Raw genomic sequence first — 25420 nt, 5'->3', positions numbered from 1 at the left:
GCGAGAGACCTTTTTTGTAGAGCGTTCAATTCTGTATAAGAATATATAGTTATCATGGCTGCAAGAGAACAAAATCGAGAGAAAAAAAATTATTTGCAAAAAGTGGCAAATTCCCATGTAATTTAAATGGAAAATGAATCGACTTTGGGGCAGGGTTTATTGTGAATATTAAGGGTTTACAATGGTCGTTAGAGGGCGTCACGTCGTGAGAGAAATGATCAACTTGGTAAATAACGGACACCCTAAAGCCTTGTTCACGTAGACGCGAATCGCGATTTTGCGAAACTACTCTCATTGGTCCAATTTTACTGATCATGGCGGCGCTGTCAGAAATTTTAAGATTTTGGCGATTCGCAAGATTTAAAATTTGGGGGGCGAGAAAGTTAAAGTTTTTTCAACTTTTTGCGAATATTCGCGCGATTTTAAGGTTCGCGTTTGCGCAGAATGGTGTGGTGATCCGGTTGTCGATTATTTTGACGACGCTGCCGCAAAGTAACTGAAAGCATTTCTCCAGTTGAAATGGGTTCTCGTGCATAATAAGTTTTTGATATACAGGGTTGTTCACCACATACGACACGGAGTATTGTAGCTAAACGATGAGATTTTTACAAATTGTAAGCTTTGGGTTCGTTGAAGGACTATTAGAGCTACAATTTAAAAATATTTTTACAAGATACAGAGTGTCCCAAAAAAATAAAAAATAGCAAAGTTGTATTTTTTTAAATGGAAAACCCTGTATGTTATTACATTTTTCGGCTTCTACGATTAAAATAAAGGTAAATTTGATTAAGGTTTATTACACTTAAACCTTAACTTTTTTTGAAATATTTTCAAATTTTGTAAATTGCAGTATAAATTTTAAAGCTTCATTTCTCCGAGGATATCAAAGTCTTTAATACTAAATATTTACTGAAGTTTACTTATTGATCAGTTATTGTGTTACAATAATAAAATTATAATACCTTATACAGAGTGTCTAAAATTTATTTAAAATAATTACTAGCTTTAAACGGCAATAACTTGTTTAATTTAAATGGAACACCCTGTATATTTCATGAGAATCAGATGCACAATTTAATTGTTTATCAAATTGTATAATACCACTTTTTACCTATCCCTTCAAGTTTTCGTAGAAAATGCATTTTCTTATAATTCAGACCTCATTTATCAATATACCCATGGAATATTGACATTTTAGATTTTAAAACAGCAAATGTACAAAATGTACAGACCATATCATCGTTTTTAACAGTCGATAATATTACTAGCTCATATGTATGCAAAAAGAAAAATACTTAAATCTTTATAAAAAAGTAGAGTATACCATTATTTAAATATACCACCAGTATTTCCGCCCAAATACTAATTAATTACATACTTAATTGTGTTCGTTAATAAATTATTCTAAATAAATGTGGATTTGAATCAGATATCAATATAATAAAAAGTTATGAAAATGAACGTCTCTGTTGTTATAAATAAGCATTTGTCAAAAAATGAAATATCATTTTTAAGGTGTTAGTTTTTTACCACACTGTCTAATATACATACATAATTCAGATTTTAGTTACTTGGATCAGACAATTATTATTCATCAACGCAAACAGTCAATTAATGTAGTTTGAATACTCGAATCATATTAATTGGTCCTCTTTAACAAATATTTAAACAATTTATTATTTTTATTTTTTAATGAAATAAACGAACTATATCGACAATATTAGTATCTGTACTCTTAAAAAATTTGGTACATCTTTAAAAATATTCTAAAACATCAGTATTCCATGGGTATATTGATAAATGAGTTCTAAATTACAAGAAAATGCATTTTCTACGGAAACTTGAAGAGATAGGTAAAAAATGGTGTAATACTATTTGATAGAAAATTAAATTGTGCATCTGATTCTCATAAAATATACAGGTTGTTCTATTTAAATTAAACAAGTTATTGCCGTTTAAAGGTAATAATTATTTAAAATAAATATTTAGACACTTTGTATAAGGTAGTAAAATTTTTATTATTGCAACACAATAACTGATCAATAAATAAACTTTAGTAAATATTTAGTATTAAAAACTTTGATACCCTCGGAGAAATGAAGCCTTAAAATTTATACTGCAATTTCACAAAATTGAAAATATTTCAAAAACGGTAAGGTTTAAGTGTAATAAACCTTAATCAAATTTACCTTTATTTTAATCGTAGAAACCAAAAATGTAATAATATACAAGGTGTTCCATTTAAAAAAATACAACTTTGATATTTTTTATATATTTGGGACACTGTATCTTGTAAAAGTATTTTTAAATTGTAGCTCTAATAGTCCTTCAACGAACCCAAAACTTACAATTTTTAAAAATTTAATCGTTTAGCGACAATACTCCGTGTCGTATGTGGTGAACAACCCTGTATATGGTGACAATTTTTCAACTTCAACCAAGTTATCAAACTCCTGTACAGACAATCTGTGAAAGTTCCTAAATTTTTTCTCATCTTTTGTCCTTATTTCTTGAATTAAATTGCGATAAGCACCTTGTTGCTTACGAAATTTGAATATTTCACATGTCCGAAATAACCCATAAATGACCTATAAACCTGTGCTATAAACCCGTTCTGTTCTACGTTTTAACAATAAGTAAATGGCAATTTTGCGCCTTATTCTGTTCCAATCCCACAATCGTAATCAATATTCATAATCATTAAATAAATTTAAACTCATATTGTATGGTATAAAATATAAAATAAAGATCGTAAACACGAATACATATGTATAAAACAAATTAATTTATCTCAGGTTGAATGATTTTTTTTGGTAACTTTCAGTGGAGCAAAAATGAAATGTCCTTAAAAATTCGCGACTGTATGAAATAGGTCCAAATTTTGCGAATATTCTTTGGCGAATCGCTTTTCGCAAACCGCAATTCGCGATTCGCGTCTATATGAAACAAGCTTAATGCATAGGTCATGACTGGTAGTACACATTGGTCAAATGTTTTCTTCTTTAGAATTGAATATGATTGAGTTTCTTATTACCGGATTTCTAACGTAACAAATGTAGGTAATTTATAAAAAAGTTACAACATTAAAGATGCAATCTGCAATTTAAAACAACACAGCTACTTTTTGATGAAGCGTTTACCGTAATGTTGCAAAAGTCTTCAAGGAAATCGTAAAACCATTACACCAAATTAGTTTTTTCGGATAAAGCATAATTTTAAACGGTAAAATCTATTAGAACTTGTCGGGAAAAAATGATTTCTATTAACTGTACGGCTCATGCGAATCCGAAAATTTTACACCACATGTGCGAAGCTATAAAACTGGCGGTAAATCGTCAGACACAGATTATTGTCGAACGGTAAGTCGAAATGACGCGAAATACCTCACTTTGGCCGTGCCTAACGGTTTCCCCAATCGATTTTTACCTCGTCGATACGTTAGAAGCCATCGTAAATCGCGATACGTCGCCTCAAACCAGCACTAAATCTATTTTGTTCGGATGTAAATAATAAGCATAAACGTAACAGCAACAATAAAAATTAATATTCGTTTTAAAAACAAGCACGCTTTTAAAGCAGATTACACTAAAAAGTTCTGTTGTTTAAGACTCTATCCCACAGCAATAGAAAGTCAGCTTAGTCGATCAAATTATATATATAACTTTCAAAGAGATAGTAATTGTTGACAAAACAATAATTGTTGAAATAGATTTACGATTTTATAGTCCAAAAAGTCTTGTTTTGGGCGTGTTTTGCGTGATATTTTTTTGCGCGAGAGGCAACATAAGGTTTGTTCCAAAGTTCCAGCCCGTCGCAGAACCGTCACCGAACGATCACGCTCGTGCGCAGTAATTAAATGTGTTCCAACCGAGATTTGACGGTTATCGGACGATCCTATTAGCGTACTAACTAGAGATGGGCAAAAGTAACCGGTTTTTTGAATAACCGGTATTTTCCTCTAAAATAACCGGTTATTTAAAGGTAGTTTTTTTTTCACCAGTTAACCTAATAACCTTGCATTACGTTCAATAATTTATAGCCGGTTATTTTTTAAAAAATCGTACTTGTTTAAAACAAGTAACAATTAAATATTAGCTGTTTGAATCGTAAATTTCGAAGAAGCGAACGGCACGGATCTTCCAGATATTACGACGATAACGAGAGATCCCGCTCCGGCTCCCAAAACGAAAATATATGACATCAAACATCAAATGTCAAAATTAAATCAGGCATCAGGCGAACCCTGATGATAATAATCAAAACAACGGCCAAATGGCCCTGACAGGTCAGGCCGTAAAACAAAGTACTAATGGCATAGACTACTACTAGCCACCAGCTAGCCAAGTGATACGAACCTAACTTCAAATAGATTCTCTAAATTCTATATTTAAATTTTAACCGACTTTAACGGATTTTCAACGGTTCTTCAAAAGTCTTCCATGGTTTCGCCCAGTTTCACCCACGTTTCACCGTAAATATATTTTATTTGTAGTTTGAAGTCTCTCTTGAAGCTTAGACTAAAGAATACAAAATTAAAGTTCAAGTAATGAATGAAGATAATCTTTCATTATCTATTCATTCAGTCTCCTTATTTTTCTTTGGCATTTGATTAAAATAACTTGGTTGTAGATTGTAGAACTTGTGAGTTGTGTGGTTTATTTGGACGTTAAGTAATTACTAGTTTTAATATCATATCCATGTCTACTCAAAAAAGTGAGATTAGCATTTTTATTTAAATTCATTTTGTACATATACATACTTACATTGCTACAATCTCTATTTAATCATGCGATTTAACTAAGTTTATTATCTAAATTTGAAGTAGACTAATGGAGTGTAGAGGTAAGTAAACCTATAGGAAAACTAAATATTTAGTTTTGCTAGGTTAGGTTATTTGAATAACCGGTTAATTTGTGTCGGTTAATTTTGTCAAGTTATTATTTTTTAAAGATAATTCCGGTTAACCTATAACCGGTTTTTTACCAATAACCGCCCATCTCTAGTACTAACCTACCTTGGGATCGTTTGGTTCGGTACATGGTCCAAATTGAGAATTGTTTGGGTTGACTTGCGCATTAAAGCATATTGGCAGGGATTATCGATTTTTAATAGCTGATTCTGGTCCGGCGCATAGTGGGGCCGATTGCCATGTTTGCAGCCAGAACCTTATAAAACAGAAGTTGCTTTTTCAAAAAGTTTTGATGAAATATTATATTATGCACAGAAAAAAATTTTGGATGCAGATTTGTAACCAGTGAAGGGCAGTAATATCGAAGGTTTAGTTCTACCGTGTATAATAAATGCAATTTGTAGGGCCCGAAAAATAAGTAAAATTTCTTGGTTAATTTTTAAATACAATTAATTTTTTGCATTTTTTATAAAAGTACAATACTACTTGACTATTTCTAGCTATATTTTGAAAAAAAAACTTTTTCACTGATGCATACTAAATTAATTAATAAATTAGTATAAAATAAAAAATAAAATATGCTATTTAACCTTGAGTTCTGTTGAGTGCCCAAAGTTGCCCAATTTATTGGCTGATGTTTTTTGAAAGATTGGTCATTACCCTTCATGTATTTGTTACCATCTTGCGCAACTTTAAAAAAAATATTTTTAAATGTAAGTATGTCCCTGGTACTTTGAGTAATAGATACTATAGGTTTTTATGATTTATTTAGATTAAGTTCGTGTGATTTTAATAAAATCTGATACTCATGAATCGCCTGTAATCAAGCACATAGTTAGGGGGTCCAAGAGTCCTAGACCCTTCAGTCCCACTCCACCTCAAATCTACAAATTTTGTGGGTTTTAACTGAATTAATGCTTAGATCGAGGCTTAGATAATATACAATGTCCCCACTCCTTTTTATCTTTTAATGGAACAACATGGAGATTTGAAGTAAGGCAATATGTTTAAAAATATTACGTTTTAGTCTAAATATGACAGTTTAAAATTTCAAGTTGGCGGCTTAACTTATTAAAATATCCGCACGTAAATTCAAACTATGATATGTACTAAAATAATGAACCGATTTTAAACATTTAGGCATTTAAACAAATTATTTTTAAACACATTACATTACGCTAAATTTAAAATCTTTTAGTTGCTCCAATCCAAAAATAGAGGGAGAAAAAAAAATTCCGGCACCCAAAACCACCCTTGCCCCGAAATGGTTATTAAAATTTTTGGAACCCTCTCATCATCCGAAATTAATTTTTAGATGCTTACCTGTAATAGGTACTTGAAAAATCTAGCCCATACTTTCTTGATTACGTGCCGACTACTAATTTTGAGACATGTGAGACCACGATTGAAAATAATTATTTTTTTACTTCTTCAGAACTAGAATCCAAAAACAATATTTATTTTTTTAATCAAAGTTGTTGGTTACATACGGATAAAAAAATATATCAAACAGACCGATAAACAGACAGACAGACACAAGACAACAATATTCGAAATGGCTTGCAAGGCAAAAGTGTAAAAGTTTGGTCATCCGGGTATTTTTTGTTCACATTATATTGATGAGCTTATATGCTGGGTATATACGTGAACTATAATTTAATTAACTAAAATTTTGAAGATTGACTACCTAGAAATTCAATTAAGCAAAAACTGTTAAATTCTATATATTTTTGGTTGATTCATATATCTTTGAAGGTTTTGGCCAACGATTCTTCAATCGGCCCCATCACCGTGCGGCGTCCGGCTGATGGTTCTTTCTCTCTTGGTTATTTTTTAAGAATTCGAATACGTGTGCGTTATGCTTTTGCTTGTAAGTTTGTGTGGAGTAAATCGTTCGGAAATTTTAATTAATTTTTTATTTATAAAATAATGTTCAAAGATTCTACCACTGCAATGAAATAACAGGAAACTACGCATAACAGGATCATAAAAGAGAAGATAGGTAAGTGAGTTAGAGAGTATAAAGTTGAAACAACACTTACCAACAATCACTGGATTCTGATTCTCCATTTCAAGAATAATAATTATTATTATTGCAAATTGCAAACAAAAATAATAGGGTTATGTTATGAAATTCTAAACAAAAACAAAAAACCGATCGATACACGCACGCTTGACACTTTTGACAGTCCCGAAAACAATAAAGCGTTCCAACGTTGATACTTTATGCACAGTCACGAAACTCTTCGAAGTCCGCGAGTGCAAGAAAACTGATTCGAGTACGATTTCGAAACGATCCCGAAATGCTGGTTGGAACAAACCTATAATAAATTACGGTTAACTAAACCTCTGAATTTTCTGATAATTGAAATCTCATCAAAAATATAGAATGAAAAAAATGTCTAAAAACTATAAGAAAAAGGTATAGGTTAGTAGATATAATAAAAAGATTATGAGATATGAGAGTAGTTTCCAAAAATGAAATAACATACTGGGTGTTCTATTTAAAATAACAAAGATGCTACCACTTTTCAAATGATCCGGCAACACTGTAACGCTGATAATAGTTTAGATAGATGGAGCAAGTTGCCAAAAATTCAAATTTTCAAAACAATCCTATCACCGGTCCTCCTATTACCATCGCCGGAAAGTCGATTACCGGAAGCGGCTAGACAGCTAACTTTAAATCCATAAGGGTATTAATCCATTATGCTACCTAAAATTCGAAATTTGAAGTTTGTGACACATCTAGAAGTACCTTAAAATTTTGATGATCTGTCAGTGAACCGATGTCGAAATTAAAGAAATTTGACAAGTGATAATTCATAAACTATGAGGAATAATTCCTAGATATTTTGATAATCTGGCCAGCTATTAGTACGAGAGCTAGCAACGTCGGAAAAACTCTCTAGAACAATGAAGAAATGCTCTCTAGAACAGCATGCGGCTGGTCTGGCTGCCTGTCTGCCCGTAAACGTTGCGTTCCCTACTGCGCATTGAAAGAAGATCCTATATTTTTATTAGTCCTTTAAATTCTAGTATTGAATATAAACCGACTGAGTCTCCATAGCTCAGTGCGTAGAGTTTCCGACTACGAACCGACGATTCAGAGGTCTAATCTGGGTAAAAAAAAATAGGATCTTCTTCCGATGCGCAGTAGTGAACGCAACGGGTATGAATAATATAACGGGCCGCTAATACCTTCGAAAAAAGGATGGTACGGCTGTGCTCGACTTGCCTTAGATAATAGCAATGAATAATACAGCGACATAAGACGGTCAAATAACATTTTTCCGGTTTTTTATACAACAGGTCTCTTCAACGATGTCAAATACTAAACAAACAGGCCCCATTTCATTCAAGAACCACCTCTTTGACCTAGAGCTAGTTATTCTCATGGATGTCCAGAAACCCAGTGAGCTCCAAAAGCACGAATTAAGCTTTTAGTTCACTTGAACCATTAACTACTGAATGAGAGTAAAAGTGGTCGAAAAAATGAAGACAGTAGAACTCGGTTCCGACACGAAAAAAAATATTATTCAAGTTTTTTATCGGGCCAAGTACCTATTACGAGTAGTACCGTAATAACTAATAAAGTGGCGGCGTTGGTTTTATACCGGTTTTTATGGTTCTTGTATAACCCAATTTAATAATGCCGGCATAATGTATTGACCAGGCTATTCAATCAAAAAATTAATTGAACATAATCAACTTCATGACAACTTAATTTCAATTATGGAACATTTACAAATTTAAAGTAGGTAAATGCCAGTCAATGTTATTAAAATATAATTACCAGAGAGTATTAGAGGTTAGTAGGCTATATTTTAGGTGTATATTATAATAGCCAAGCCAGGAAAATGATAAATATATATTGTAGTAGATTTCCTTAATTTGGAAGATTTCAGGTGTCAACTTGATGGAGAAATATCTAATTGGCTCTCATGGTGAAATATCTTATTTGCTTAAAAGTCAATATTGGTCTCATAGGAGCTCTATACAGGGTGGTCCGAACTTTATTCTGGAAACTTCGGCAGCATATTCTGCATTTAAAAATTAGTAAAAAAGTTCGTATAAATGTATGTCCTAAAATGCTTAGTTTCGGAGATACCGGGTGTAGAAATTTCATTTTTATTTCGATTTTTTTCTGAATAATTTCTGCAGTAACATCAATATTTGAGTGAAAATTGGCGTCTGGTAGTTTTTTGACATGGGAAATTCGATTTTGATGTCAATATGACTCCTACTAGTAGAGGGCGCCACTTATATATTTTTAACTGGTTTGAAGAGTAATAACTTTTCGTCCGTACCTGTATAAAACTACTGAGTAAAACAATGTACATTTACGATGTTTCTTACGTAAAAAAGGTCTCTTGGTAAAAATCGCTACGAATAATGGTTTTCGAGATATTTGGAATCGAATTTATCAATACCTGTCATAAATTAAATATCTGCAGAATAATCAACAGAATCTGTCTTATCATCATATTTTTGCAGATCATTTCAGTCAAATAATTATCTACTCTACATGTTTATTTTTTGTCAATAATGACATGTATAGAATATTTTTATTCTAAATATCTTGAGAACAGCTGCTCAAAGCGATTTTTACAAAGAGATATTTTTTACGTAAAAATTCACAGAGATGTATATTTCTTCACTCAGTAATTTTATACAGGTACGGACAAAAAGTTATTACGTTTCAAAACAGTTAAAACACATGTAGGTGGCGCCCTCTACCAGTAGGATTCAAATTGATATCAAAATCACATTTCTCATGTCAAAAAACTCCTAGACAACAATTTTCATCCAAATATTGACGTTAGTTCAGAAATTATTTGGAAAAATCGAAATAAAAAAAACTTCTACACCCTGTATCTCTGAAACTAAGCATTTTAGGACATACATTTATACGAACTTTTTTACTTATTTTTCTCTGTAGAATATGCTGCCAGTGGAAGTTTCAAATACAGTTCGGACCACCCTGTAGATACTTTCATCTGTACGTCTGTAAAAAAATACTCCTTTAATAAATCTTCTGTTTTTGTTACATAAGCTATTTTTTAATTATGCTCCCATTCTACCAAAGATCTACACGAGCTGATGCAGGCCACTAGAAGAGGAGACTGGATGCAGAAATATAAATGATACAAATACACTGTTGTGATTTTCTAATAAATCAATCATTATTACAGTTTCCTAGATACTTCTAATGTAAATTCAACCCGGAGCATCTTGTATATAGGATTTCCTATTAATTTATATAGAATTACGGAATATCTATAAGCCCGCACGTTTGTGAGATAGTTCGCTGGAAAGGGCTGAACCATAGACTTAAAATAAAATATAGACTACACTATTTACATCTCAACGCGGTCAAACAATCTTTTTTGTACACATGTTTACTTTTGGGTACAGTCGACCGAGCCTTCCTCATCCAGCCTATGTTGTCACATCTTTAATATTATCAATATTTTTTTTCTTATTATACACATACCTATATTGAGATATTAATACTACATTTTAATAAAGTAAGTTTTAAGATTCCAGAGATGTATTAAATAGTCCTTATACTACTAAATTATAAGTCGGATACTATTTAAAAAGGATAAGTTCTTTACAATATGGCAACACCGATTAGACGCGAGGTCGCCTATTCATTCATTTATTACCTTGTAGTACGTGTCGCACGTGTGCGGTAAAGCTTTGTTGCCGCTATCTCCCCGGCTGTATTAACGCATTTTCTTAGCTTGTAGACCTTAAGTGTTTATTTTATTTACTTTTTCTGTTCAAGAACTATAAAATATGGTTCGCCAGTGCCAAATGTGCAAGAAATTTGACTTAAATAATCCATTTAAGTCTTGAAACGACTTTCGACCGATAGGCAACTCTCAATTTACCCATTGGGAGTCAGTGGCGTTGTTGTAGTAAGGCGCGGAGATAATATTTTGGTAAAATGTAATATCTGAATTTTTTCTCTTACATAATTATTTATATAAAGGTTTTTGTAACAAAATGATAATTATTATAACCCTTTAATAATTAATAATATTTTTATTAAAAATATATTCCGGTTTATTCTAAAATTATCTTCAGAATCTAAAATAACATAAAAGAATTTTAAAATGATATTACAGTATGAAACAATATTTTTTAATATACCGGGTTCGTCTCAAAAGTGGTTCACCCATATAACTTTATTATTTTTTCAGATAAAAAAACAGATTTGTGTGTTAGTAGGCATATTGACATAAATTAGGATTGATTGACCTATTCAATTGTTTTTGGTCTCTTCCTGTTTCACCGGAAATGATTACATATTTTGATTTTTAAAGGCACCCTCGGTATATTGCTACTTTATTCCATAAAAAATGACACTCTGAATAGAATGACATATCATGTCAACTTTTGACATTGTCGCTTAGAAACAAATCGTATTTTAAATTTCAATCCAGGGTGCCATGGTGTTGTTAAAAACACTAAGTTTTAATCAAGGAGCCTTGGAAAAATAGTTTTGATCATCTAATAGGTTTCGTGTCTTATCTACGCCGGTTAAAAGATGTACAAATCGTATTTTTAATCAATATGTCAATTTTTTCAAATTGAACAAGGGTGACTCATTAGCATATTTGGAAAAAGCATTTTTTATGAATATATTGATACCAAACACTTGGTATTTCGAGTCAAATTGTCGTTATGAACCGCGTGTTACAATTACAATTAAACCATATGCGAAAATGTCAAAAGTTGACATATGATATGTCATTCTATCCAGAGTGTCATTTTCTATCGAATAAAGTAGAAATATAACGAGGGTGCCATTTAAAAATTAAAAGTTATAGTAATTTCCGGTGAAACAGGAAGTGACCAAAAACAATTGAATGCGTCAATCAATCCTAATTTATGTCATATACTAGCATACTAAATCTTGTTTTTTTATTTGAAAAAATACAAAAAATTATGGGGATGAGCCACTTTTGGGACGCACTCGGTATAATAAAGACAGTACCGAGTTAAATAAATGTAGTTTTCATTTTATCCACTTCCTATTACCTTCCTTGCTTTAATGGAACAGATTTATGTTTTCTCTAATTTACATAAATAAGACATCACTTAACCAGAAAAAAAATTACAACAATCATAATTTTTTTTCTCTCCCTGTCGCCGATTCTATTATATCTGTAGAATAGATCCTGTTTTGATTAATATTAGGCGTTGTAAATGTTTGACTAAAATTAATATTTTTTTTAATAATTTCAAAAATTATGTAATTTCGATTATAAAATTTCTACTATAACATGTATTTTATTATTTTTATCCTTTTTGGACTCTAAGACGTTTTTTCTAAACTTTTATTTAAAAAAACCTCTCCTAAATCTTAATAAAATATAAAAAAGTCTAAATACGATATATTTTTAATTTAATTATAGCTTCATTAAAATAAAAAAATTATCCGGCTATGATACGGAGAGTTCAGGTGTACTTGAGAAACGAAAGACAGTGTTGCGTTTCTCGTCAGAGTCGTCAGGGAACGACCGTTACGACAGAGACAACCTATATATCGCTCGTGTCGCACTCGTTATAACCTAAAACAATAACACAACAATTACAAGACATTGTCTGACCGCATGTTCCAGCTATTTATGAATGAGATGCTCAGTCTATATTTTATTTTAAGTCTATGGGCTGAACGGATCCTCTTGCATACCAAAAAGTCCCAAAACGTCGTAGCCGTCTGTTTCTCGGTTCCCAGTAAATTCCGACACGCTTTATTATTAGTCGAATATTTATATGCGACAGGTGTTGTGTGTGCTGCCGCAGACGAATTCCTGCTAAATTTCTAGCTAATATACGTGGCTTGTGCTGCTGCCGTGCGTATTCTTTCGTGCCTAATTGACGAAGTAACTTAATGAAGCGAACGCGGAGCTGCGTTCGTTGATCTTTCTGCGGTGAAGACGCGTGTATGTGATCATCCTGGTGTCATCTGACTAATATAGAGTTCATGATAGTAAAGCTTTTAAATTTAAAATGACTTGTAACAATCCTTTAATTAAGATTTATACATGCCCCTCCCTACATGGTTCTTAGTATCGAAGATTGTACAAAAAATTGTTGTTGGTAAAAAAAGAGAAAAATAAATTAAGTAGAGTTGGTTAACTTTACAAACCCTAGGAAAAATACCAGTAGAAAATCTTACTCTTAAGGGAAATAAAAACGACTTTATGTTTCCCTATAAGGAATTTTTCAGGTCTTTTTGGCATAGATTTGGATTAGAAATCTTAAGATAAAGTCTTTGAAACGAATGGATTTACGCTGGTCCTGTATTTTAGCCAGCCCGATCTCCAGATTTAACTTCAATGGTTTTATAAAAGAAAAAGAAATGACGTCAAATGCTCCTTGAATAAAAAAATAAAGGAGGTTCAATTTTTTTTAAAGAAAACTTCTGGAAGTCTAAGTAAGGCATTTTAAACATAATTTAAAACATAATTAACCATGAATATTTTTGAAATAATTTGACAAAAACGAGGCCAAAACGAATAAGTAAAAAGTAATTTTAAAGAAGTTATTTCAGAGGTGAAAGAACAATGGGTCATGCATTTCAAGGCAAAAACATAAATAAGAAAGATAACTCTGTTGTATAAGGACAAAAATGAAAAATTACTACGAATTGAGTATTTCTTAATTACGAATCTTCTGCTTGTTCTTGCGATAAACTATGAAGAATTTTAGTTTTAGCCGGTAATACTTCAATTATCTTTACCGTTAAACGAATATTATATAAGTGCACGTACAAAATATTGCCGACTGATAATATATCTATCCCTCTCTCTTTCTCGCTCATCAAAGTACCTACGAAGGAAGCGAATAAAAAAGCACCGAATCGCAGGGGCGTACAGTGCAATTTTAGGTAAGAAAAACTTTAAAGACTTAAAAATTAATCTATTGGTATTATACAGGGTGTCCCAGAAATAAATCCAAGTATTTTATGGGGTGGTAAATCTCGATAAAGGAAACATATTTTCTCTTTATCGTTTTTTGAAAATTTCGAAAAACATGATTTTTTGCTAAAATTTTGAGAACCGCTTGAACTTTTCTGCATTTTCTTTCTTGTAAATTTAATCCAATACCTATGTTGCCATATTATCAAGAAATTATGTTTTTTAATTAAAAATTTAAAAAAATTCCAAAAAATTTCGAATTTTCAGAAAAACAGTCGTTTGAGTGAGTTGATGCCAGTGTTTTTGTGAAAATGGACAAAATCGAGTATCGAGCTGTCATTAAATATTTGGTTTTGAAAGGCAATACGGCTACACAAATTAAACATGAGTTGGATTCTGTGTATGGGGACTCTGCACCATCATTTACCACAGTGAAATTTTCGCCAGCTGAATTTAAACGTGCCCGTAAGAGCTTGGGAGACGATGAACGTTCGGGACGTCCAAAAACTGCAACTACCGACGATAACATCGCCAAAGTTCACCAAATGGTGCTAGACGACCGCCGAATTAAAGTGAGAGAGATAGCAGAGGTTATGAACATACCAAAAGAACGGGTTTGTCACATATTAAATCAAGATTTAGGCATGATAAAGCTGTCCGCGCGTTAGGTGCCGCGTTTGCTCACGTTAGACTAAAAGCGTGTTCGTATGAACATTTCCAACGCTGTGTTAGCACAATTTAAGCGCAATAAATCCGAGTTTTGGCGTCGATTAATTACTGTAGATGAAACTTGGATACATCACTATACACCAGAAACAAAAATACAGTCCAAACAGTGGACGACAAAGGGAGAACCGGCTCCAAAAAAAGCAAAAACTGTTATTTCGGCTGGGAAAGTGATGGCGACTGTTTTTTGGGATAGGCATGGAGTTATTTTAATTGATCATCTTCAAAAAGGAAAAACAATCACAGGAGCATCATTACTTGACAAGCCAAAAGCAGAACTTACGGAAAAACGGCCACATTTGCAGAAAAAGAAAATCCTGTTTCACCAAGATAACGCACCGTCTCACAGCTCAGCGGTTGCCATGGCGAAAATCCACGAATTACGGTTTGAACTGCTTGACCATTCGCCTTACTCACCAGATCTAGCCCCTAGCGACTTCTTTTTGTTCCCTCATTTAAAAATTGCGCTCGGAGGACAGAGATTTTCGTCAAATGAAGAAGCATCACCTTCGTGAACCACTATTTTGCAGAGAAAAACGCCGAGTACTATTTGGACGGGTTAGAGAGATGGGAGCATCGCTGGGAAAAGTGTGTTGAGTTACAAGGGGACTATGTTGAAAAATAAAATAAAATATTCAGAAAAAATGTCTTGTATCTTTGTTAGGTCGGAAACTTTTCAGACCACTCTCGTATGTCCTAAAATGCTTAGTTTCGGAGATACAGGGTGTAGAAGTATGATTTCTATTTCGATTTTTTCCAAATAATTTATGAAGCAACCAGTCGTTTCTATAGGCTCTGTACGCCCCTGGGCAATCGATATAAAAGAAAACCGTCATCTCCGTGTGGTTCTGGAAAGGCTTCAATTTAGCAGAATTTATACGCGCGGGCCGTTTCGACGGGGTTCGGGTGACAGCTCGCCAAAGAGATAGCATCTCTATAGCGCGACGGCTCTTCGCGATTTTTCGTCGAAGGTTGCCGGGTATAACGGACAGGGCTGTTGCTGCAGTAAACTAACAGTTATCATTTTATTACCCGATCTTATAAGGTAATTAACTGCTCCTCACCGAGCATTAAGTTTATTCCGCGATATCGTGAAGTTATAAACTTTATTATTGGTCGTAATGAATCGATGTTCAGTGCAATTATTGTATTATAAACGTGTCACATACAAATCAAAGCATGTGTTATCAAGTTAAATCAATAAAAGCTTGACTTTTCAGTACTTGGGTTTTTTTTCGGGCAGAAGGTGGACCCTTTATTCTTAAGTTCAGATCATTTTCATCTAAAGAAAGAATGAAAAGAACAATATACAGGGAGGTACGAACTGTATTCCGGAAATTTCGGCAGCATATTCGTAAAAATGTTCGTATAAATGTATGAGCTAAAATGCTTAGTTTCGGAGATACAGGGTGTAGAACTTTCATTTTTATTTCGATTTTTTCCAAATAATTTCTGAAGTAACATCAGTATGGATGAAAATTGGTGTTTGGGTTTTTTTTGACATTGGGAAAAATTGATTTTGATGTCAATATGACTACTACTTGTAGAGGGCGCCACCTACATATTTTTTAACTGGTTTGAAGAGTAATAACTTTTTGTCCCTATCTGTACAAAAGTACTGAGTAAAAAAATATACATTTACGGAGTTTTCTACGTAAAAAAGGTCTCTTGGTAAAAATCGCTACGAGTAATGGTTCTCGAGATATGTGGAGTCAAAATTATCAATACCGTCATCATTGGCATAAATTAAACATGTTGGCTAACATTATTATTATAAGAGACATTATAAGGAAACTGCAGGTCGCACAGCGTTTAATGGATAAGAATTATAAGGTATCTAGTAGATACATCTCTAGAGCTATTATAGGTAACATTTATATTACTAAATACACATGAACACTACTTTATAATAAAAAATGTCACATTTACCCATCCCTTGTAACGGATAACCGTTCTCTGCCACGGTGCGTATACTTACGCCGTGTGACGTCATAAGTGGCCACGGAGACGAATTCAATGATGGGGCGCAGTCAAAGAAGAAACGGCCGAAGACAATAGCCGGAAGGCGAACATTTTTTCGACGGGTCTCTCATCATTAAAAGGGAATTTCTGGGTTATATAACATTACTTAATTTTTAGAGAATGGCTTTTGATATGCCGTTACTATGCCCACGAAGATTTTACGGCATTATTGTGACCCAAAAGTAAAAATGTAAAAAAGACCTGTTTTCAATCATCTAGTAAAAAAGGTATTAAATGGAGACATAGACTCATAAAAGACATAGACATTAAATGGAGCCATCAAAATCTATTTAAATAAAACAACGTTTCAAATTGCTTGATGAATTATTTTTCTCGCTACCTATTTCAAATGAAGCACCCTGTACTTTATACCATAGATTTATATTGCGTTCAGCACATTCAATACCGGGTGCGTCTTAAAATTACCTCACCCTCTATAACTTTTTTATTTTTTCAGATAAAAAAACGAGATTTGATATGTTTAGTATACGACATAAATTAGGATTGATTGACGTATTCAATTTTTTTGGTCACTTCCTGTTTCACCGGAAATGATATATTGTTTTTTACATATTTTTAGATTTTTTAAAAATGTATACAGGGTGTTTCGAAAAATCTGGTCATTGATTAATAACGATCCTGCTTAAAGCGCTTGACGTAAAAAGCTGATTTTTGGAAAACGGATTGACTTTAGGGTGTAGAGGTTCGTAAAGAAGGGATTTTGCGAAACTCGAATTCTAAGGGGGTGAAACCACCCCTCAAATATTAGAATGTTTTTTATTTAAAAACCGGATTTTTTCGGAAAAACTCTTAAACACACATTTTGTTGTTTTACATATTTTATGAATTTTTAAAAATTTGTACAGGGTGTTTCATAAAATATGACCATTGGGTAATCACGATTCTGCTTAAACTGCTTGACGTTTAAAGCTGATTTTTGGCAAACGGATTGACTGTGGGGTGTAGGGGTTCGATAAGGAGGGGTTTCTCGAATCTCAAATTCCAAGAGGGTGAAAACGTTAAATATTACAATATTTGTTATTTAAAAAACGGTTAATCTTTCAGAAAAACGCTTGGACATGCATAATTTATTTTGTTTTTTTACATATTTGGAATTTTTTTAAAAAATCATACAGGGTGTTGGGTAATTGATTAACCACGATTCTGCTTAAACTGCTGGACGTAAAAAGCTTATTTTTGGCAAACGGATTTTTCGCCCCTCAAATATTACCAAGTTATATAATAATATCGCCATATTGTTTTTTCTCATGCTGACATAAATGTGAGAAAATTTTATCCAGTTTGTATGTTAATGGAAATTCTTGTTTTGCTTTATCATCACCATTACAAATGATTAATTTGACGCGAACGAAGTCGCGGGTACACGCTTGTATACTATAATCGTCAAGACAGAGTCAAAGTCAAAGTTAAAGTAGAGATAATTACGGTACTTAATAAGTATATCTAGGGACACAACTTATTGCTCTAAGGAGCGCCATTTCGCGGTAATCAGCGCGTGAAAGACACGTGCCGCGGGCGACCTCTGGCGACTTAGCCGCCCCGAAAAGTGGCACTCACACAGTCACGTACCACGTGATTTACAGAGCCTAATTTTACCTATAATTGAGTTTTAATTGGGACTAATTAGAAAGACCACACGCGGACTTGTCCCGTTGTCGGAAGAGTTTTTATTCGGACAGATAAGGATTGGGACAGTTCGCTGTAATTATATAGATAAAATCGTGTTTGGCTTTTTATGGAGATTAATATTTATTGATTGCAGTTTGTCATTATCTTTATTGACTTTTTCGTTGACCCACTGGTCCAAAAAAGCTATATATCAGTATTTCTATTTGACATTTTCACTCTAATCTTATCTTAGAATTCTTACATTTAAATTTCCTGCACATTTAAAGCGTTCCTAAAATTATTAAATTTCTAATTCCATATTCTTTAATTAAAAATATTCTATGATAGTGTTCTGTTCTATGATAATTATGCTAAAATACGCTATACCGGGTGCGTCTCCCCCTATAACCCCTATAACTTTTTTATTTTTTCAGATAAAAAAACGAGATTCGGTATGTTAATATGTGACATAAATTAGGATTAATTGACGTATTCAATTGTTATCGGTCACTTCCTATTTCACCGGAAATAACTACAACTTTTGATTTTTAAATTACATCTTCAATATTTTTTTACTTTATTCGATAGGAAATGACACTCGATAGAAGAGGAATGATATATCATATATCATATGTCAACTTTTGACATTTTCGCATATGGTTTATTTGAAATTGTAACATGCGGTTCATAACAACAATTTGACTCGAAATACCAAGTGTGTGGGGCCAAATTATTCGTAAATAAAATGCTTATTCCAAATATGCTAATGAGCCACCCTCGTTCCATTTGAAAAAAACTGAGATATAATTAAAAATATGATATAGGCATCTTTTAACCGGCGAGGACAAAACACGAAAAACATTAGACGATCAAATCTATTTTTCCAAGCCTCCTTGATTAAAAATTAGTGTTTTTAACACAGCCATGGCACTCTAGATTGAAATTTAAAATACGATTTTTTTAAAGCGAAAATGTCAAAGTTGACATATTGACAAACGTTGTGTAAGTTAAACTAAATAAAGTCAATGGAAGTTCTAAATGCTTTTACTTGCAATACTGAGTCACTCACTACCACATTCAAAAAGACCTTTGCTATATATCTAATCATAAGAAAATACATTGGTGCCATATTTCTATAAATCACCTGACACTGATCGTGCAACATTTACTTGTCCAATAAATCACCTTTAATATAATCACCTCGCCATATTAACACAATCTTTCTTATGATTTCAGGTATGTTGGCATCTTTACTGATTTGGGTTGGATTACATTTGACATCTATAAGTGAAGTTATTGGTAAGTACCTAACAATCTTACTCAAATTGAACTAGAAAAAGGACTATTTTTACTATTAGGGACTATTATTTTAGCTGGGACAGTAATAACAAACATTGTATCCCAAGAACTCAGTCCATCGTCTACACAAAGTTTGATACTTATATATTTATCTTAATCTTTTAATATTAGGAACTGCTGCTTTTTGCAAACTTCAATCGTAAATAGGGTTTTTAAAGGTCTGCCTGAATACACATGTCGAATTTGAACAATTTTGGACAAGCCGATTTTAAGTAATTTAAGAAAAAGTGCATCTATATTTTTAAAGCGTTCAATTAAAACTAAAGAGATAACACTGCAAAACTAGTCAAATGTCAACATATCTGAAGATGTCAACCTATGATTTTATCATTGTCACATGTAATTTGTTGTGATGTCTACACTACTACATTACAGTACCTACGCTTAGTTGCCCCGAAATGTATTTTTGTAATTTAAAACTAGTTCGAATTAGAAAATTCAATTTGACATTGACAAAATTGTAGGATGACAACTTAAGGTACGTTGGATTTTGCCTGCTTGGTTCATACCAAATAAACTTTTAGGTAAGGCGCACATTGGGACTCATGCCACGCAACCCACGCAAGGCATTTCTCGAGGCAATCCACGCAAGTTGACCGTGTGCTGTGTCAGAAGCGCATATAGCCAGACGCTCACACGCACAAATCTTATTAGATTATTTCTTAGGTTTAGTCTGTTTCTGGAAAAGGCAAAGTGCACAATGTCGGCAGTTTCTGAAATAGAATATTTACTAGATCTTAGTTCTGAGTCAGATTCGGAGGAAGAGTGGGAAACAGAAGTTCTGCTATATGATGTGAAAAAACGCCGAAAATCATGCATGAAGAGTGGTTAGTGTCATACAGCACTGGAAAGTTCCGAACAGCCTCTATTATTTTTCCTGCATCTTGAAAACTGCATGTAAATGTGCGGCACGCACAAGAAAATCTGTCTGTCTCGACTACAAAGTGACGCACGACTGACTCAACACATTCGTGGCCTGTGTTGCGCTGCGTCTCAATTTGCGGACAGGTATTAACTTGCTTGTGTTACAAAAACTTGCCTTGCGTGGGTTGCGTGGCATGCGTCCCAATGTGCGCCTTACCTTATCACGTGATTAAGATTGACCGGCACAGCGTTGTCCACTTTTACATATTTTCTTTTAATCAAAATATTTTAGGAAACAAAAATAAATTATATATAAATATACAGGGTGTCTCAGATTTTAATCGGGAAAATTTAATAGACGATAGAACTTGCAAAAATAAAGCAAAAAGTTTATATCAACTTGTAAGATTTAAAGCTTCCTTTTCGAGATACAGGGTGTTAAAGTTACTTAAACAAGAAGAAAAAATTAAGATATTTGAAAAACCATTTAATCGATTTTGATATAACTTGACCCGTTTATAATACTTACTATGGGACTTAATTTGATGTATAATTAGATAATGGCCAGAGGCGGCGGTGGGGCATCATTGTTAAATTATTTTAAAGGAAAAAATAGGCACGCCACTGCTTTTTTAGAAGTTTAATTTTTATTTCTGGATTTAGTAATTAAAACTATTATTTTTTTGTCTCCTGGCTTTTTTGTCTATCTTGCTTACTTATTGCGAAAAAAAAATAAATTCTAATTGGTAATTAATATTATAATTAGTATTCTAAGCTTTAAATTTTACAAGTTGATATGAACTTTTTGTTTTATTTTTGTTTTAAGTTCTATCGTCTATTAAATTTTCCCGATTAACATCTGAGACACCCTGTATAAACAGTTATTGTTTACATCAACAAAACTCACCTCCTTAACATCACTTAAGGGACATAAAGGGCCATTATTATAGTACAGCTTTCCCGTTCAAAATATTCTAACAAAGTTGCGATGATTTTTTTACATCTTTAAGCTATCTTGTATCACTACGCCCTAAAAGAGGTTCTAAAAAGAACAATGTTCGACTGCAAGGTCTGCTAGTAAAAAAATGTATGCTTAAAGTATCACAACATTATTCATTTAAAGCAAAAACTCGTAATACAAAACTACAGTGTCAAAACGAATAACAGTGTCAGGAAATAAGTAAATAAATGTGGCCATTTGACATTTTTTACAGCAGAGCTACCACCTTAATCTCCAGCGGGAAATTTAAATTCCAGTTAGTCAGCCATCATGATTGGCAACAATGAATTTAAAAATCGCGCCCTCGATTACGTAACTAAAAGTTTAATTGGTATCGAATATAGGTATATTTATATGGCAGCATCCGGTTGACTTGGTCCACGTACATTTTGACTGTGCCAACCAGGCTACTTAAACATTTGCAAAAACTGTATCAGAAGAAAAAAAACATTCAACATTCCGTAAATCTTTATTTATTAATAAAGATCTAAATCGAAACCACAGATTCTACCTAGTTTAACCGTCTACCCCAATTATTATTAAACTTTTTGATCATACGGTACTTTGAGTCCAATTCTTTGAGATGCCGGCGTCACAAATGCGACGTTTGCCTTATAAACGGATTTTTTCCTAGTTTCACCGCTGCTTGAGAGAGTGTCGCTCTCGCCGACACATAGCCATTAATTTATATACCGGGCGATGATTTTTTCGCCTCCTTTTTCGATTCAATCTATTTCACGAGCGTGTAAACGACGATTAGCCACTACCGTTATTCTCACAGCTTCTTCGCCGTGTCTTTTTTGTTGTAATGGCTTGATCGATTGCGCACAGATCACGTTCTTTTTTCTAGTTTCGTCGTTTTTTTCGGATGTTGTTGACGAGTCGAGCAAATTAATAGATTTTACGGGTTCATGCGAGCTATTTTTGACGGTTTTTTTCCGGCCATTAACATGGTTATGTGAAACCAGGGCATGGAGCGTAGCGTTTTAATAATATATTACATAAATTATTACTAAAATAAATTGAGGAGTGAAGTTGCAAAACCCGCTTTATCCATTTAAAAAAAAAATGGCCTAATGGCCTAATATATTAATAGTGGACCCATAATATGCATCATACTGCAACAAAACCCGCTTTATCCGAATTATTTTTGTGCTTTTTCTGTTTAAAAATTAAATATTACAAAACAATACAGCTGCAAAAGCTACAAAACAAACCATACTGGGTGCTAATAAAAGTATCGTTTACAGATTTCACTTAAGAACAATAAAAGAACATTGCTTTTAAATAATGTCCGTGGACCATACTTTTGTTGACATAGGGTCAATTAATAATTTTCCTAAGCGGATATATTGATAATGTTACCGGTATTACTCATCAAGCAATACTACTCTTATATATTAATCAATTTAGGCCTAAACAAACATATCATATACAATTTTATATACTAATTCATTATAATAAAATTAAATCATAAAAATATTGTAATTATATTCCTGCAGTTTAAGTGAAAACTTTTGTTCCTAAATAATCTACTGTAAATATATACAGGGTGGTCCGAATTGTATTCCGGAAACTTCGGCAGCATATTCTGCAGACTAAAATAAGTAGAAAAGTTCATATAAATGTATGTCCTAAAATGCTTAATTTCGGAGATACAGGGTGTAGAAGTTTCATTTTTATTTCGATTTCTTCCAAATAATTTCTGAAGTAACGTCAATATTTGGATGAAAATTGGTGTCTGGCAGTTTTTGGACATGAGAAATTTGATTTTCATGTCAATATGACTCCTACTTGTAGAGGGCGCCACCTACATATGCTTTAACTGGTTTGAAGAGTAATAACTTTTCATCCATACCTGTATAAAACTACTGAGTAAAAAAATATAAATATACAACTTTTTTAACATAAAAAAGGTCTCTTGGTAAAAATCGCTACGAGTAATGGTTCACGAGATATTTGAAATTGAAATTATCAATACCTGTCATCATTGACAAATTAAACATGTTGACCAAATAGTTATTAGACTGAAATCTTAAATTTGAAATCTTTTTGTGCCAAAAGTCCAACAGAAACTGTTTAATCATCATTTTTTCGCAGAAAAATTTATGATTAATTTAAAAAATAAACATTTATTATTTCAGTCAAATAACTCAATTGTTTTGGGAAAAACAATTCAATTGTTTTGCGCCTCCACGCTTCGGATTGAGACGCAAAAAATTCTTTAATTTAAAAATTTCTAACATCTCCTAATTATTCTAATGTTCTAACTTATATTTGGCGGCTTAACCGCCTTATAAGAGTCCTTGTGGTTGACTGGTCAGCGATGCTTTCACGGTGGAGTTATCAACACAAACCATGTTTAATGTAGTTTTTATGAAGGTATTTTCTTGTACCACGTTAATGTCCTGAGGAAGGAAAAAATAAATTCCGAAAGCTTGACAATTAACAAAGTGTATTAATTCTTTGTCAAACCCTTCCGACTGCAACCCCACTAAATCCCAGATTTTCTTTCTCACTAGTCAGTCGAGACTACTTTCTGCTATATATATATATATATATATATATATATATATATATATATATAATATATATATATATATATATATATATATATATATATATCAATAGAACATACAACGAGATGTTATTAACGAAATATCATCGTAACAACGTCTAGGTTTACTTATTTCACTGAGATTTATAAAAAAAAATCCTTTGCCTCCGGTTCAGATACCGCCACGTTTTGGACATAGCTGAAAACAAAACAAAATTGAACGAGGCAACAAAAAACGTCAAAAAATCCCCCTCGCCTTCCTCACGAGTAGTTTTCAGGCGCTTTTAAGAATCGAATGTAGGTCGAGGCAAACCGAAATGGGTCAAGGCAACTGGAAATAAATCGAAATGCGTTAAAAGTTGGGCGACGAAATGCGACCTTGACACGTTCCGGGTTGTTTCTGGCATAGTGTGTACACTGTTTTAAAGACTGTTGGCCACCCACTATTTTATAACCATTTTCGTAATTACTCATACGAGAAATCTGATAATTTTATTATCATAAATACATTAAATATTTATATGTGGTATTTTATCTGAATTATGCAGTAAATTAGCCTTAAGGCGTTTTGGTTTAAAAAAAGATTTGATTTTAACAAGTAATTATGTTATAATCAAAATAACTAACCACTTTAGCATCACAGCAGATGACTACTCGTATATCCGATATATCTGATCAGATATTGGTGCTTAACTAAGGTTAATTGAGTAATAGTTTCACGATACACGGAACTAAATCTTGATCATAATCTCCAATAATCTGCTGATTTATATCTTTTGATGATCTAGCTTTCAACACAGCGATACGTTTAGAGAATTTGCTATATTCATTGTTGTTTTTGAACTAAATTATCTTTATATATTGCGATAGTCGATAGAAAATATCCAAATAAAATGAAATAAAGACAAGTAGATCTGATGATTTATATATAGACGATAAGTAAAGGCTAAGATAATAATACCTTCAAAATTTTTAAGTTAGTAATGTGAACACTACAGTATATCCCCGGATTGTCTTTACAAGAAGAGGAACTTTTTTATTACTGCCATTTAAAGAAAAATGCGTTCTTCATAAAAAAATTTGCTTGTTCTAAAATGGTTAATCCCGTTTATATTTTTCCAAATTTCCATACCGTTTTAGAGAAAATTAAAAAAAAACTTGAAATATCCTTGAATTTATTAATATCCTCCTAAAATCGAAAACCTTTTCTATTTTCTATGGTAATATAATTTACATTTCATTCATTAATAGATGGTTATTAGTAATTTTGATTGATGATTTTGCTTTTTAGAAAATAGTTTCATGCACAATAATTTTAGAATATTATACTCGGGTTTTTGTACAGGAAAATATGTGGTATGTCTATTAAAGCCTAAATTACTCAATATGCTTATGCTCATAGCTGACAAAACTTT

The 25420-nt window shown here is 32.6% G+C and overlaps 2 protein-coding genes and 1 long non-coding RNA gene across 4 annotated transcripts in view; 1 reads left to right on the top strand and 2 right to left on the bottom strand.

The window, feature by feature from the left end:
• The window catches only part of LOC115882669 (autophagy-related protein 16-1), a 627679-nt gene that overhangs the window by 381077 nt on the left and 221182 nt on the right, over positions 1-25420 (bottom strand). The window lies entirely within an intron of this gene.
• The window catches only part of LOC115882668, a 238576-nt gene that overhangs the window by 22551 nt on the left and 190605 nt on the right, over positions 1-25420 (top strand). The gene's annotated exons all lie outside the window — the stretch shown is intronic.
• Positions 2836-25420, bottom strand: part of LOC115882671 — a 169845-nt gene continuing 147260 nt past the window's right edge. Inside the window, exon 3 of the long non-coding RNA XR_004050229.1 lies at positions 2836-2892. This is a non-coding gene — a long non-coding RNA (uncharacterized LOC115882671). The remainder of the gene's footprint in view (positions 2893-25420) is intronic.

Source organism: Sitophilus oryzae, unplaced genomic scaffold, assembly GCF_002938485.1.
Source record: "Sitophilus oryzae breed Bouriz unplaced genomic scaffold, Soryzae_2.0 scaffold_179_pilon_pilon, whole genome shotgun sequence".
Lineage (NCBI taxonomy): Eukaryota > Metazoa > Arthropoda > Insecta > Coleoptera > Curculionidae > Sitophilus > Sitophilus oryzae.
The sequence above is the reverse complement of the archived record's forward strand: the minus strand, read 5'-3'. Positions and strand labels throughout refer to the sequence as shown.